Genomic DNA, 12,486 nt, shown 5'->3' with positions numbered 1-12,486 from the left:
GCTCCATAGCCCCAGAGCTCCATACTTCCATAGCCCCAGAGCTCCATAGCTCCATACTTCCATAGCTCCAGCCGCGGAGGGTGCTGGCTGGTGGCTCCATAGCTCCATACTTCCATACTTGCAGCCACGGAGTTGGCTAAAATTGCACTAAGTGCGAAAGCCCATTCATTTACAACGGCGTGTCCGCCAGGCGGCGACATTTCCCCGTTACCGGTGGCTGCGCGGCGGGTGAGTGACAGAGCTTATCCGAGCGGCTGGAACTCTGCGCCGGCGTGGTCGAGCGTGAGGCCCCGGCCCTTTGGCTGCCTGGTACCTAAAACACTTCCATTGATCCAGCCACGGAGGGTGCTGGCTGGTGGCTCCATAGCTCCATAGCTCCATAGCACCAGAGCTCCATAGCTCCATAGCACCAGAGCTCCATAGCTCCATAGCACCAGAGCTCCATAGCTCCATAGCACCAGAGCTCCATAGCTCCATAGCACCAGAGCTCCATAGCTCCATAGCACCAGAGCTCCATAGCTCCATAGCACCAGAGCTCCATAGCTCCATAGCACCAGAGCTCCATAGCTCCATAGCACCAGAGCTCCATAGCTCCATAGCTCCAGGGCTCCATAGCTCCAGGGCTCCATAGCTCCATAGCTCCAGGGCTCCATAGCTCCATACCTCCAGAGCTCCATAGCTCCAGCCTGGGTGGCTGGTGGCTCCATAGCTCCATACTTCCATAGCTCCAGTCAGAGAGTTGGCGAAAATTGCACTAAGTGCGAAAGCCCATTCATTTACAACGGCGTGTCCGCCAGGCGGCGACATTTCCCCGTTACCGGTGGCTGCGTGGCGGGTGAGTGACAGAGCTTATCCGAGCGGCTGGAACTCTGCGCCGGCGTGGTCGAGCGTGAGGCCCCGGCCCTTTGGCTGCCTGGTACCTAAAACACTTCCATTGATCCAGCCACGGAGGGTGCTGGCTGGTGGCTCCATAGCTCCATAGCTCCATAGCACCAGAGCTCCATAGCTCCATAGCACCAGAGCTCCATAGCTCCATAGCACCAGAGCTCCATAGCTCCATAGCACCAGAGCTCCATAGCTCCATAGCACCAGAGCTCCATAGCTCCATAGCACCAGAGCTCCATAGCTCCATAGCACCAGAGCTCCATAGCTCCATAGCTCCAGGGCTCCATAGCTCCAGGGCTCCATAGCTCCATAGCTCCAGGGCTCCATAGCTCCAGGGCTCCAGGGCTCCATAGCTCCATAGCTCCAGGGCTCCATAGCTCCATACCTCCAGAGCTCCATAGCTCCAGCCTGGGTGGCTGGTGGCTCCATAGCTCCATACTTCCATAGCTCCAGTCAGAGAGTTGGCGAAAATTGCACTAAGTGCGAAAGCCCATTCATTTACAACGGCGTGTCCGCCAGGCGGCGACATTTCCCCGTTACCGGTGGCTGCGTGGCGGGTGAGTGACAGAGCTTATCCGAGCGGCTGGAACTCTGCGCCGGCGTGGTCGAGCGGGTGGCCTCGGTAGTTGAGGTACCAGGGGTGGGCCGGGGAGCTCCAGGCGGGGCTTGTGAGAGAGTGAAGCCTAACGGCTGGAACTCTGGGCCGGCGTGGATGAGCCACGGAGGGTGCTGGCTGGTGGCTCCATAGCTCCAGAGCTCCAGAGCTCCATACTTCCATAGCTCCATAGCTCCATACTTCCATAGCTCCACACTTCCATAGCTCCATAGCTCCATACTTCCATAGCTCCATAGCTCCATACTTCCATAGCACCAGAGCTCCATAGCTCCATAGCACCAGAGCTCCATAGCTCCATAGCACCAGAGCTCCATAGCTCCATAGCAGCAGAGCTCCATAGCTCCAGAGCTCCATAGCTCCAGAGCTCCATAGCTCCATAGCTCCATACTTCCATAGCTCCAGAGCTCCATGGCTCCATACTTCCATAGCTCCAGCCTGGCTGGCTGGTGGCTCCATAGCTCCATACATCCATAGCTCCATAGCTCCCTACTTCCATAGCTCCATAGCTCCAGAGCTCCAGAGCTCCAGAGCTCCATAGCTCCATAGCTCCATAGCTCCATACTTCCATAGCCCCAGAGCTCCATAGCTCCATAGCTCCATAGCTCCAGAGCTCCAGAGCTCCATACTTCCATAGCTCCAGTCAGAGAGTTGGCGAAAATTGCACTAAGTGCGAAAGCCCATTCATTTACAAGGGCGTGTCCACAAGGCGGCGACATTTCCCCGTTACCGGTGGCTGCGCGGCGGGAGAGTGGCAGAGCTCATCCGAGCGGCTGGAACTCTGCGCCGGCGTGGTCGAGCGGCTGGCCTCGGTAGTTGAGGTACCAGGGGCGGGCTGGGGAGCTCCAGGCGGGGCTTGTGAGAGAGTGAAGCCGAGCGGCTGGAACTCTGGGCCGGCCTGGTCGAGCGGCTGGCCTCGGTAGTTGAGGTACCAGGGGCGGGCTGGGGAGCTCCAGGCGGGGCTTGTGAGAGAGTGTAGCCGAGCGGCTGGAACTCTGGGCCGGCGTGGTTGAGCAGCATGCCCGCGGAGGTGGCTCTTCCATAGGCACGGAGGGTGCTGGAGCTCCACACTTCCCTAGGCAGGGAGGGTGCTGGAGCTCCACACTTCCATAGGCAGGGAGGGTGCTGGAGCTCCACACTTCCATAGGCAGGGAGGGTGCTGGAGCTCCACACTTCCATAGGCAGGGAGGGTGCTGGAGCTCCACACTTCCATAGGCAGGGAGGGTGCTGGAGCTCCACACTTCCATAGGCAGGGAGGGTGCTGGAGCTCCACACTTCCATAGGCAGGGAGGGTGCTGGAGCTCCACACTTCCATAGGCAGGGAGGGTGCTGGAGCTCCACACTTCCATAGGCAGGGAGGGTGCTGGAGCTCCACACTTCCATAGGCAGGGAGGGTGCTGGAGCTCCACACTTCCATAGGCAGGGAGGGTGCTGGAGCTCCACACTTCCATAGGCAGGGAGGGTGCTGGAGCTCCACACTTCCATAGGCAGGGAGGGTGCTGGAGCTCCACACTTCCATAGGCAGGGAGGGTGCTGGAGCTCCACACTTCCATAGGCAGGGAGGGTGCTGGAGCTCCACACTTCCATAGGCAGGGAGGGTGCTGGAGCTCCACACTTCCATAGGCAGGGAGGGTGCTGGAGCTCCACACTTCCATAGGCAGGGAGGGTGCTGGAGCTCCACACTTCCATAGGCAGGGAGGGTGCTGGAGCTCCACACTTCCATAGGCAGGGAGGGTGCTGGAGCTCCACACTTCCATAGGCAGGGAGGGTGCTGGAGCTCCACACTTCCATAGGCAGGGAGGGTGCTGGAGCTCCACACTTCCATAGGCAGGGAGGGTGCTGGAGCTCCACACTTCCATAGGCAGGGAGGGTGCTGGAGCTCCACACTTCCATAGGCAGGGAGGGTGCTGGAGCTCCACACTTCCATAGGCAGGGAGGGTGCTGGAGCTCCACACTTCCATAGGCAGGGAGGGTGCTGGAGCTCCACACTTCCATAGGCAGGGAGGGTGCTGGAGCTCCACACTTCCATAGGCAGGGAGGGTGCTGGAGCTCCACACTTCCATAGGCAGGGAGGGTGCTGGAGCTCCACACTTCCATAGGCAGGGAGGGTGCTGGAGCTCCACACTTCCATAGGCAGGGAGGGTGCTGGAGCTCCACACTTCCATAGGCAGGGAGGGTGCTGGAGCTCCACACTTCCATAGGCAGGGAGGGTGCTGGAGCTCCACACTTCCATAGGCAGGGAGGGTGCTGGAGCTCCACACTTCCATAGGCAGGGAGGGTGCTGGAGCTCCACACTTCCATAGGCAGGGAGGGTGCTGGAGCTCCACACTTCCATAGGCAGGGAGGGTGCTGGAGCTCCACATCCACACTTCCAGCCACTGCATGCTGGCACTTCCACCTTGCTTGCTAAGTCGGCGTGATCTTGCCCAAAAAGTCCCTCCTCACCTCCAGCTGGAAGTGGAAAAAAATCCTCCACCTGCTTGGCCGAGGTTCTGGAAGCCAGCAGCTCGCAGAATGTTGCCAAAGTTTCACTGGAAGGAAAAGAAAAGAGAAGACCGAGTGCGCATTTCACCTACCGCCGAATGTCCACAAGAGGGAAGTGTCACTCCGTCGCAGAATCTGCGCCGACGCACTCGGCACCCTTCGAATTTATGGTGCCGGTGCGGGTGTTCTGGGTGCAAAAAGGCCGCCCAAGTGGTAGAAAAAAATCAGACTTCGTCTCTTAGGTCGAAATTAATGCCAAGTTTTGAAATGCACTGGCAGGGGTGGACCAGGGCCCGTTAGAAGTGCTTAGCCGAGGTCCTGGAAGCCTAACCCGGCGTGATCTTGTGCAAAAAGCCGCTGCTGAGCTCCAGCTGGAAGTGTAAAAAGAACCGGGCTGGATCAAAAAAAGAACCGGGCGGCCCTTTAAAATTGCTTAGCCGAGGTCCTGGAACCCTAACCCGGCGTGATCTTGTGCAAAAAGCCGCTGCTGAGCTCCAGCTGGAAGTGTAAAAAGAACCGGGCTGGTTCAAAAAAAGAACCGGGCGACCCGTTAGAAGTGCTTAGCCGAGGTCCTGGAAGCCTAACCCGGCGTGATCTTGTGCAAAAAGCCGCTGCTGAGCTCCAGCTGGAAGTGGAAAAAGAACCGGGCTGGATCAAAAAAGAACCGGGCGACCCGTTAAAATTGCTTAGCCGAGGTCCTGGAAGCCTAACACGGCGTGTTCTTGTGCAAAAAGCCGCTCCCGAGCTCCAGCTGGAAGTGTAAAAAGAACCAGGCTGGATAAAAAAAAGAACCGGGCTGGATCAAAAAAGAACCGGGCGACCCGTTAAAATTGCTTAGCCGAGGTCCTGGAAGCCTAACACGGCGTGATCTTGTGCAAAAAGCCGCTCCCGAGCTCCAGCTGGAAGTGTAAAAAGAACCGGGCTGGATAAAAAAAGAACCGGGCTGGATCAAAAAAGAACCGGGCGGCCCATTAAAATTGCTTAGCCGAGGTCCTGGAAGCCTAACACGGCGTGATCTTGTGCAAAAAGCCGCTCCCGAGCTCCAGCTGGAAGTGTAAAAAGAACCGGGCTGGATAAAAAAAGAACCGGGCTGGATCAAAAAAGAACCGGGCGGCCCATTAAAATTGCTTAGCCGAGGTCCTGGAAGCCTAACACGGCGTGATCTTGTGCAAAAAGCCGCTCCCGAGCTCCAGCTGGAAGTGTAAAAAGAACCGGGCTGGATAAAAAAAAGAACCGGGCTGGATCAAAAAAGAACCGGGCGACCCGTTAAAATTGCTTAGCCGAGGTCCTGGAAGCCTAACACGGCGTGATCTTGTGCAAAAAGCCGCTCCCGAGCTCCAGCTGGAAGTGTAAAAAGAACCAGGCTGGATAAAAAAAAGAACCGGGCTGGATCAAAAAAGAACCGGGCGACCCGTTAAAATTGCTTAGCCGAGGTCCTGGAAGCCTAACACGGCGTGTTCTTGTGCAAAAAGCCGCTCCCGAGCTCCAGCTGGAAGTGTAAAAAGAACCAGGCTGGATAAAAAAAAGAACCGGGCTGGTTCAAAAAAGAACCGGGCAACCCGTTAAAATTGCTTAGCCGAGGTCCTGGAAGCCTAACACGGCGTGTTCTTGTGCAAAAAGCCGCTCCCGAGCTCCAGCTGGAAGTGTAAAAAGAACCAGGCTGGATAAAAAAAAGAACCGGGCTGGATCAAAAAAGAACCGGGCGACCCGTTAAAATTGCTTAGCCGAGGTCCTGGAAGCCTAACACGGCGTGTTCTTGTGCAAAAAGCCGCTCCCGAGCTCCAGCTGGAAGTGTAAAAAGAACCAGGCTGGATAAAAAAAAGAACCGGGCTGGTTCAAAAAAGAACCGGGCAACCCGTTAAAATTGCTTAGCCGAGGTCCTGGAAGCCTAACACGGCGTGATCTTGTGCAAAAAGCCGCTCCCGAGCTCCAGCTGGAAGTGTAAAAAGAACCGGGCTGGATAAAAAAAGAACCGGGCTGGATAAAAAAAAAGAACCGGGCGACCCGTTAAAATTGCTTAGCCGAGGTCCTGGAAGCCTAACACGGCGTGATCTTGTGCAAAAAGCCGCTCCCGAGCTCCAGCTGGAAGTGTAAAAAGAACCAGGCTGGATAAAAAAAAGAACCGGGCTGGATCAAAAAAGAACCGGGCGACCCGTTAAAATTGCTTAGCCGAGGTCCTGGAAGCCTAACACGGCGTGTTCTTGTGCAAAAAGCCGCTCCCGAGCTCCAGCTGGAAGTGTAAAAAGAACCAGGCTGGATAAAAAAAAGAACCGGGCTGGATCAAAAAAGAACCGGGCGACCCGTTAAAATTGCTTAGCCGAGGTCCTGGAAGCCTAACACGGCGTGTTCTTGTGCAAAAAGCCGCTCCCGAGCTCCAGCTGGAAGTGTAAAAAGAACCAGGCTGGATAAAAAAAAGAACCGGGCTGGATCAAAAAAGAACCGGGCGACCCGTTAAAATTGCTTAGCTGAGGTCCTGGAAGCCTAACACGGCGTGATCTTGTGCAAAAAGCCGCTCCCGAGCTCCAGCTGGAAGTGTAAAAAGAACCGGGCTGGATAAAAAAAAAGAACCGGGCTGGTTCAAAAAAGAACCGGGCAACCCGTTAAAATTGCTTAGCCGAGGTCCTGGAAGCCTAACCCGGCGTGATCTTGCCCGAAAGTCGGCCTCTATACTTCCATTTTAGGTACCAGGGGCTATTAGTGTACTTGGTCCCACTAGTCAGTGTACTCATCCAGTTACCCCCCGTTTTCCAAAACACCATCGGCACGTATAAGGGGGGGACTCTTGAGAGAGATGAGGTATATGGCAGCGCAACACCAATCCGCTCCGCGCTGGTTCCCATGTCGGCTACGGATGAATAAAACCAGCCTGTCCCCCCTGGAGCTCACGAGACACGGAATTTTTTCTAAGTGCCAACGGCTCTTCCGAGCAAACGTGTCCGCTCCGGCTGGTTCCCCCGTCGGCCTCGAATGACGAAAAATGCCGGTCTCCGCCCGGAGCTCATGACAAACGAAAAATTTTCTAAGTGCCAACGGCACTAGCGAGCGAATGTGTCCGCTCGGCGCTGGTTCCCGGGTCGAACCCGGAAGACGAAAAACGCCGCTCTCCGCCCGGAGCTCATGACAAACGAAAAATTTTCTAAGTGCCAACGGCACTAGCGAGCGAATGTGTCCGCTCGGCGCTGGTTCCCGGGTCGAACCCGGAAGACGAAAAACGCCGCTCTCCGCCCGGAGCTCATGACAAACGAAAATTTTTCTAAGTGCCAACGGCACTAGCGAGCGAATGTGTCCGCTCGGCGCTGGTTCCCGGGTCGAACCCGGAAGACGAAAAACGCCGCTCTCCGCCCGGAGCTCATGACAAACGAAAAATTTTCTAAGTGCCAACGGCACTAGCGAGCGAATGTGTCCGCTCGGCGCTGGTTCCCGGGTCGAACCCGGAAGACGAAAAACGCCGCTCTCCGCCCGGAGCTCATTACAAACGAAAAATTTTCTAAGTGCCAACGGCACTAGCGAGCGAATGTGTCCGCTCGGCGCTGGTTCCCGGGTCGAACCCGGAAGACGAAAAACGCCGCTCTCCGCCCGGAGCTCATGACAAACGAAAAATTTTCTAAGTGCCAACGGCACTAGCGAGCGAATGTGTCCGCTCGGCGCTGGTTCCCGGGTCGAACCCGGAAGACGAAAAACGCCGCTCTCCGCCCGGAGCTCATGACAAACGAAAAATTTTCTAAGTGCCAACGGCACTAGCGAGCGAATGTGTCCGCTCGGCGCTGGTTCCCGGGTCGAACCCGGAAGACAAAAAACGCCGGTCTCCGCCCGGAGCTCATGACAAACGAAAAATTTTCTAAGTGCCAACGGCACTAGCGAGCGAATGTGTCCGCTCGGCGCTGGTTCCCGGGTCGAACCCGGAAGACGAAAAACGCCGCTCTCCGCCCGGAGCTCATGACAAACGAAAAATTTTCTAAGTGCCAACGGCACTTGCGAGCGAATGTGTCCGCTCGGCGCTGGTTCCCGGGTCGGACCCGGAAGACGAAAAACGCCGGTCTCCGCCCGGAGCTCATGACAAACGAAAAATTTTCTAAGTGCCAACGGCACTAGCGAGCGAATGTGTCCGCTCGGCGCTGGTTCCCGGGTCGGACCCGGAAGACGAAAAACGCCGGTCCTCGCCTGGAGGTCCCAGCAAAATCGGCGAAAAAACGACTAAGTGTCAACTTTCGAAAAAACGACTAAGTGCCCACGGCTCTGCGGGGCTTGTGAGTCCGCCCCGCGCCGGTTCGGTGGTCGGCCTCAAAAAGCAAAAAATCAGCCTCTCTCCCTGGAGCTCACCTCGAGGTACCAGGGGGTGAGGTACCCGGGCTAAGGTGCAGTACCTTTTTTGGTCTTCAGGTGCGCCAGAGTACAATGAAATGGTCCCAGTAGTCAGTGTACTCATCGACTTTCCCCCCGTTTTCCAAAGCACCTCGTTTACGAGTATGGAGGAGATGGTGCTGGTCTCCCCACGGCGTCGGACACGCCGTCCTCGACAGCACAAGGTCGGATAGAAGACCTGGAAAGCGCCGTGGCACGCGCTGGAGGTGGGCACTTTGGCGAAAAAACGACTAAGTGTCAACTTTCGAAAAAACGACTAAGTGTCAACTTTCGAAAAAACGGCTAAGTGTCAACTTTCGAAAAAACGACTAAGTGTCACCTCTCTGAAAAAATGGCAAAGTGTCGCCTCTCTGAAATTTTTCTAAGTGCCCACGGCTCTGCGGGCTCGTGCATCCGAGCCGCGCCGGTTCTGCAACCGGCCTAGAATGACGAAAAATAACGGTCTCCTCCTGGAGCTCACAGCCAATTGTGGCGAAAAAGTGGCAAAGTGCCCACGGCCCTGCCGAGCTTTGGCGTCCGCTCAGCGCCGGTGCCGCAGTCGGCCTCGAATGACGAAAAATGACGGTCTCCTCCTGGAGCTCACAGCCAACTTGGCAAAAAGTTTCTAAGTGCCCACGGCCCTGCCGAGCTTTGGCGTCCGCCCAGCGCCGGTTCCGCAGTCGGCCTCGAATGACGAAAAATAACGGTCTCCTCCTGGAGCTCACAGCCAACTTGGCAAAAAGTTTCTAAGTGCCCACGGCCCTGCCGAGCTTTGGCGTCCGCTCAGCGCCGGTGCCGCAGTCGGCCTCGAATGACGAAAAATGACGGTCTCCTCCTGGAGCTCACAGCCAACTTGGCAAAAAGTTTCTAAGTGCCCACGGCCCTGCCGAGCTTTGGCGTCCGCCCAGCGCCGGTTCCGCAGTCGGCCTCGAATGACGAAAAATAACGGTCTCCTCCTGGAGCTCACAGCCAACTTGGCAAAAAGTTTCTAAGTGCCCACGGCCCTGCCGAACTTTGGCGTCCGCTCAGCGCCGGTTCCGCAGTCGGCCTCGAATGACGAAAAATAACGGTCTCCTCCTGGAGCTCACAGCCAACTTGGCAAAAAGTTTCTAAGTGCCCACGGCCCTGCCGAACTTTGGCGTCCGCTCAGCGCCGGTTCCGCAGTCGGCCTCGAATGACGAAAAATAACGGTCTCCTCCTGGAGCTCACAGCCAACTTGGCAAAAAGTTTCTAAGTGCCCACGGCCCTGCCGAGCTTTGGCGTCCGCCCAGCGCCGGTTCCGCAGTCGGCCTCGAATGACGAAAAATAACGGTCTCCTCCTGGAGCTCACAGCCAACTTGGCAAAAAGTTTCTAAGTGCCCACGGCCCTGCCGAGCTTTGGCGTCCGCCCAGCGCCGGTTCCGCAGTCGGCCTCGAATGACGAAAAATAACGGTCTCCTCCTGGAGCTCACAGCCAACTTGGCAAAAAGTTTCTAAGTGCCCACGGCCCTGCCGAGCTTTGGCGTCCGCCCAGCGCCGGTTCCGCAGTCGGCCTCGAATGACGAAAAATAACGGTCTCCTCCTGGAGCTCACAGCCAACTTGGCAAAAAGTTTCTAAGTGTCACATCTCTGAAAAAACGACTAAGTGTCAACTTTCGAAAAAACGGCTAAGTGTCAACTTTCGAAAAAACGGCAAAGTGTCACATCTCTGAAAAAACGGCTAAGTGTCGACTTTCGAAAAAACGGCTAAGTGTCAACTTTCGAAAAAACGGCAAAGTGTCACATCTCTGAAAAAACGGCTAAGTGTCACATCTCTGAAAAAACGGCTAAGTGTCACATCTCTGAAAAAACGGCTAAGTGTCGCCTCTCTGAAAAAACGGCAAAGTGTCAACTTTCGAAAAAACGACAGAGTGTCGCCTCTCTGAAAAAACGACTAAGTGTCGACTCTGAGAAAATGGCAAAGTGCCCACGGCTCTGCGGGCTCGTGCATCCGACCCGCGCCGGTTCCCCAGCCGGCCTGAAATAAGGCAAAACCAGCCTCTCCGCCTGGAGCTCAGAGCCAACTTGGCGAATATTTTCTAAGTGCCCACGGCTCTGCGTGGCTACGGCGTCTGCCCAGCGCCGGTTCCTGGGTCGAACCCCGAGGACGAGGAATGCCGGTCTCCGCCTGGAGGTCCCAGCTTAATCGGCGAAAATTTTCTAAGTGCCCACGGCTCTGCCGGGCTCGTGCATCCGACCCGCGCCGGTTCCCCAGCCGGCCTGAAATAAGGCAAAACCAGGCTCTCCCCCTGGAGCTCAGAGCCAATTGTGGCGAAAAAACGACTAAGTGTCAACTTTCGAAAAAACGACTAAGTGTCAACTTTCCAAAAAAACGGCTAAGTGTCGACTTTCGAAAAAACGGCTAAGTGTCAACTTTCGAAAAAACGACTAAGTGTCGCCTCTGAAAAAACGACTAAGTGTCGCCTCTCTGAAAAAACGACTAAGTGCCCACGGCTCTGGGGGGCTTGTGAGTCCGCCCCGCGCCGGTTCGGCGGTCGGCCTCAAAAAGCGAAAAATCAGCCTCTCTCCCTGGAGCTCACCAAAAATTTGTCGAAATTTTTCTAAGTTCTCCTCGAGGTACCAGGGGGTGAGGTACCCGGGCTAAGGTGCAGTACCTTTTTTGGTCTTCAGGTGCGCCAGAGTACAATGAAATGGTCCCAGTAGTCAGTGTACTCATCGACTTTCCCCCCGTTTTCCAAAGCACCCCGTTTACGAGTATGGAGGAGATGGTGCTGGTCTCCCCACGGCGTCGGACACGCCGTCCTCGACAGCACAAGGTCGGATAGAAGACCTGAAAAGCGCCGTGGCACGCGCTGGAGGTGTCACTGTGGCGAAAAAGTGACTAAGTGTCAACTTTCGAAAAAACGGCTAAGTGTCAACTTTCGAAAAAACGGCTAAGTGTCAACTTTCGAAAAAACTGCTAAGTGTCAACTTTCGAAAAAACGACTAAGTGTCGCCTCTCTGAAAAAACGGCAAAGTGTCAACTTTCGAAAAAACGACTAAGTGTCAACTTTCGAAAAAACGACTAAGTGTCACCTCTCTGAAAAAATGGCAAAGTGTCAACTGCGAATGTGGTGGTGCATGGAAGGAAGTGGAGGACGGCCGCCTCCTTAAACACAGGCCGGAGAGGAGCGTCAGGGCCAGGCTCCTCAAACATGGACCGAGTGTCGCCCTTAACACAGACCAAGGGGAGGACGGCCGCCTCCTTAAACACAGGCCGGAGAGGAGCGTCAGGGCCAGGCTCCTCAAACATGGACCGAGTGTCGCCCTTAACACAGACCAAGGGGAGGACGGCCGCCTCCTTAAACACAGGCCGGAGAGGAGCGTCAGGGCCAGGCTCCTCAAACATGGACCGAGTGTCGCCCTTAACACGGACCAAGGGGAGGACGGCCGCCTCCTTAAACACAGGCCGGAGAGGAGCGTCAGGGCCAGGCTCCTCAAACATGGACCGAGTGTCGCCCTTAACACGGACCAAGGGGAGGACGGCCGCCTCCTTAAACACAGGCCGGAGAGGAGCGTCAGGGCCAGGCTCCTCAAACATGGACCGAGTGTCGCCCTTAACACAGACCAAGGGGAGGACGGCCGCCTCCTTAAACACAGGCCGGAGAGGAGCGTCAGGGCCAGGCTCCTCAAACATGGACCGAGTGTCGCCCTTAACACGGACCAAGGGGAGGACGGCCGCCTCCTTAAACACAGGCCGGAGAGGAGCGTCAGGGCCAGGCTCCTCAAACATGGACCGAGTGTCGCCCTTAACACGGACCAAGGGGAGGACGGCCGCCTCCTTAAACACAGGCCGGAGAGGAGCGTCAGGGCCAGGCTCCTCAAACATGGACAGAGTGTCGCCCTTAACACAGACCAAGCGGAGGACGGCCGCCTCCCTAAATACAGGCCGAACCGGAGCGCGAGTGTCGCTCCTTAAACACGGACCGAGTGGAGGACGGCCGCCTCCTTAAACACAGGCCGAACAAAATGACACAAAGTGTCAACTGCGAATGTTGTCCATCCAAGGAAGGAGCGTGATGCCCGGCCGGCTCCTTAAACACAGGCCGAGAGTCGCCCCGGACGGTCCGCCTCGCGGCGCCCGTCTGCTCGGATAAAATGACACAAAGTGTCAACTACGAATGTTGTCCATCCAAGGAGGGAGC

This window comes from Syngnathus leptorhynchus, unplaced genomic scaffold (assembly GCF_054491065.1).
Source record: "Syngnathus leptorhynchus isolate UIUO unplaced genomic scaffold, UIUO_Slep HiC_scaffold_292, whole genome shotgun sequence".
Classification (NCBI taxonomy): domain Eukaryota; kingdom Metazoa; phylum Chordata; class Actinopteri; order Syngnathiformes; family Syngnathidae; genus Syngnathus; species Syngnathus leptorhynchus.
This window is presented reverse-complemented; position numbering follows the sequence as displayed.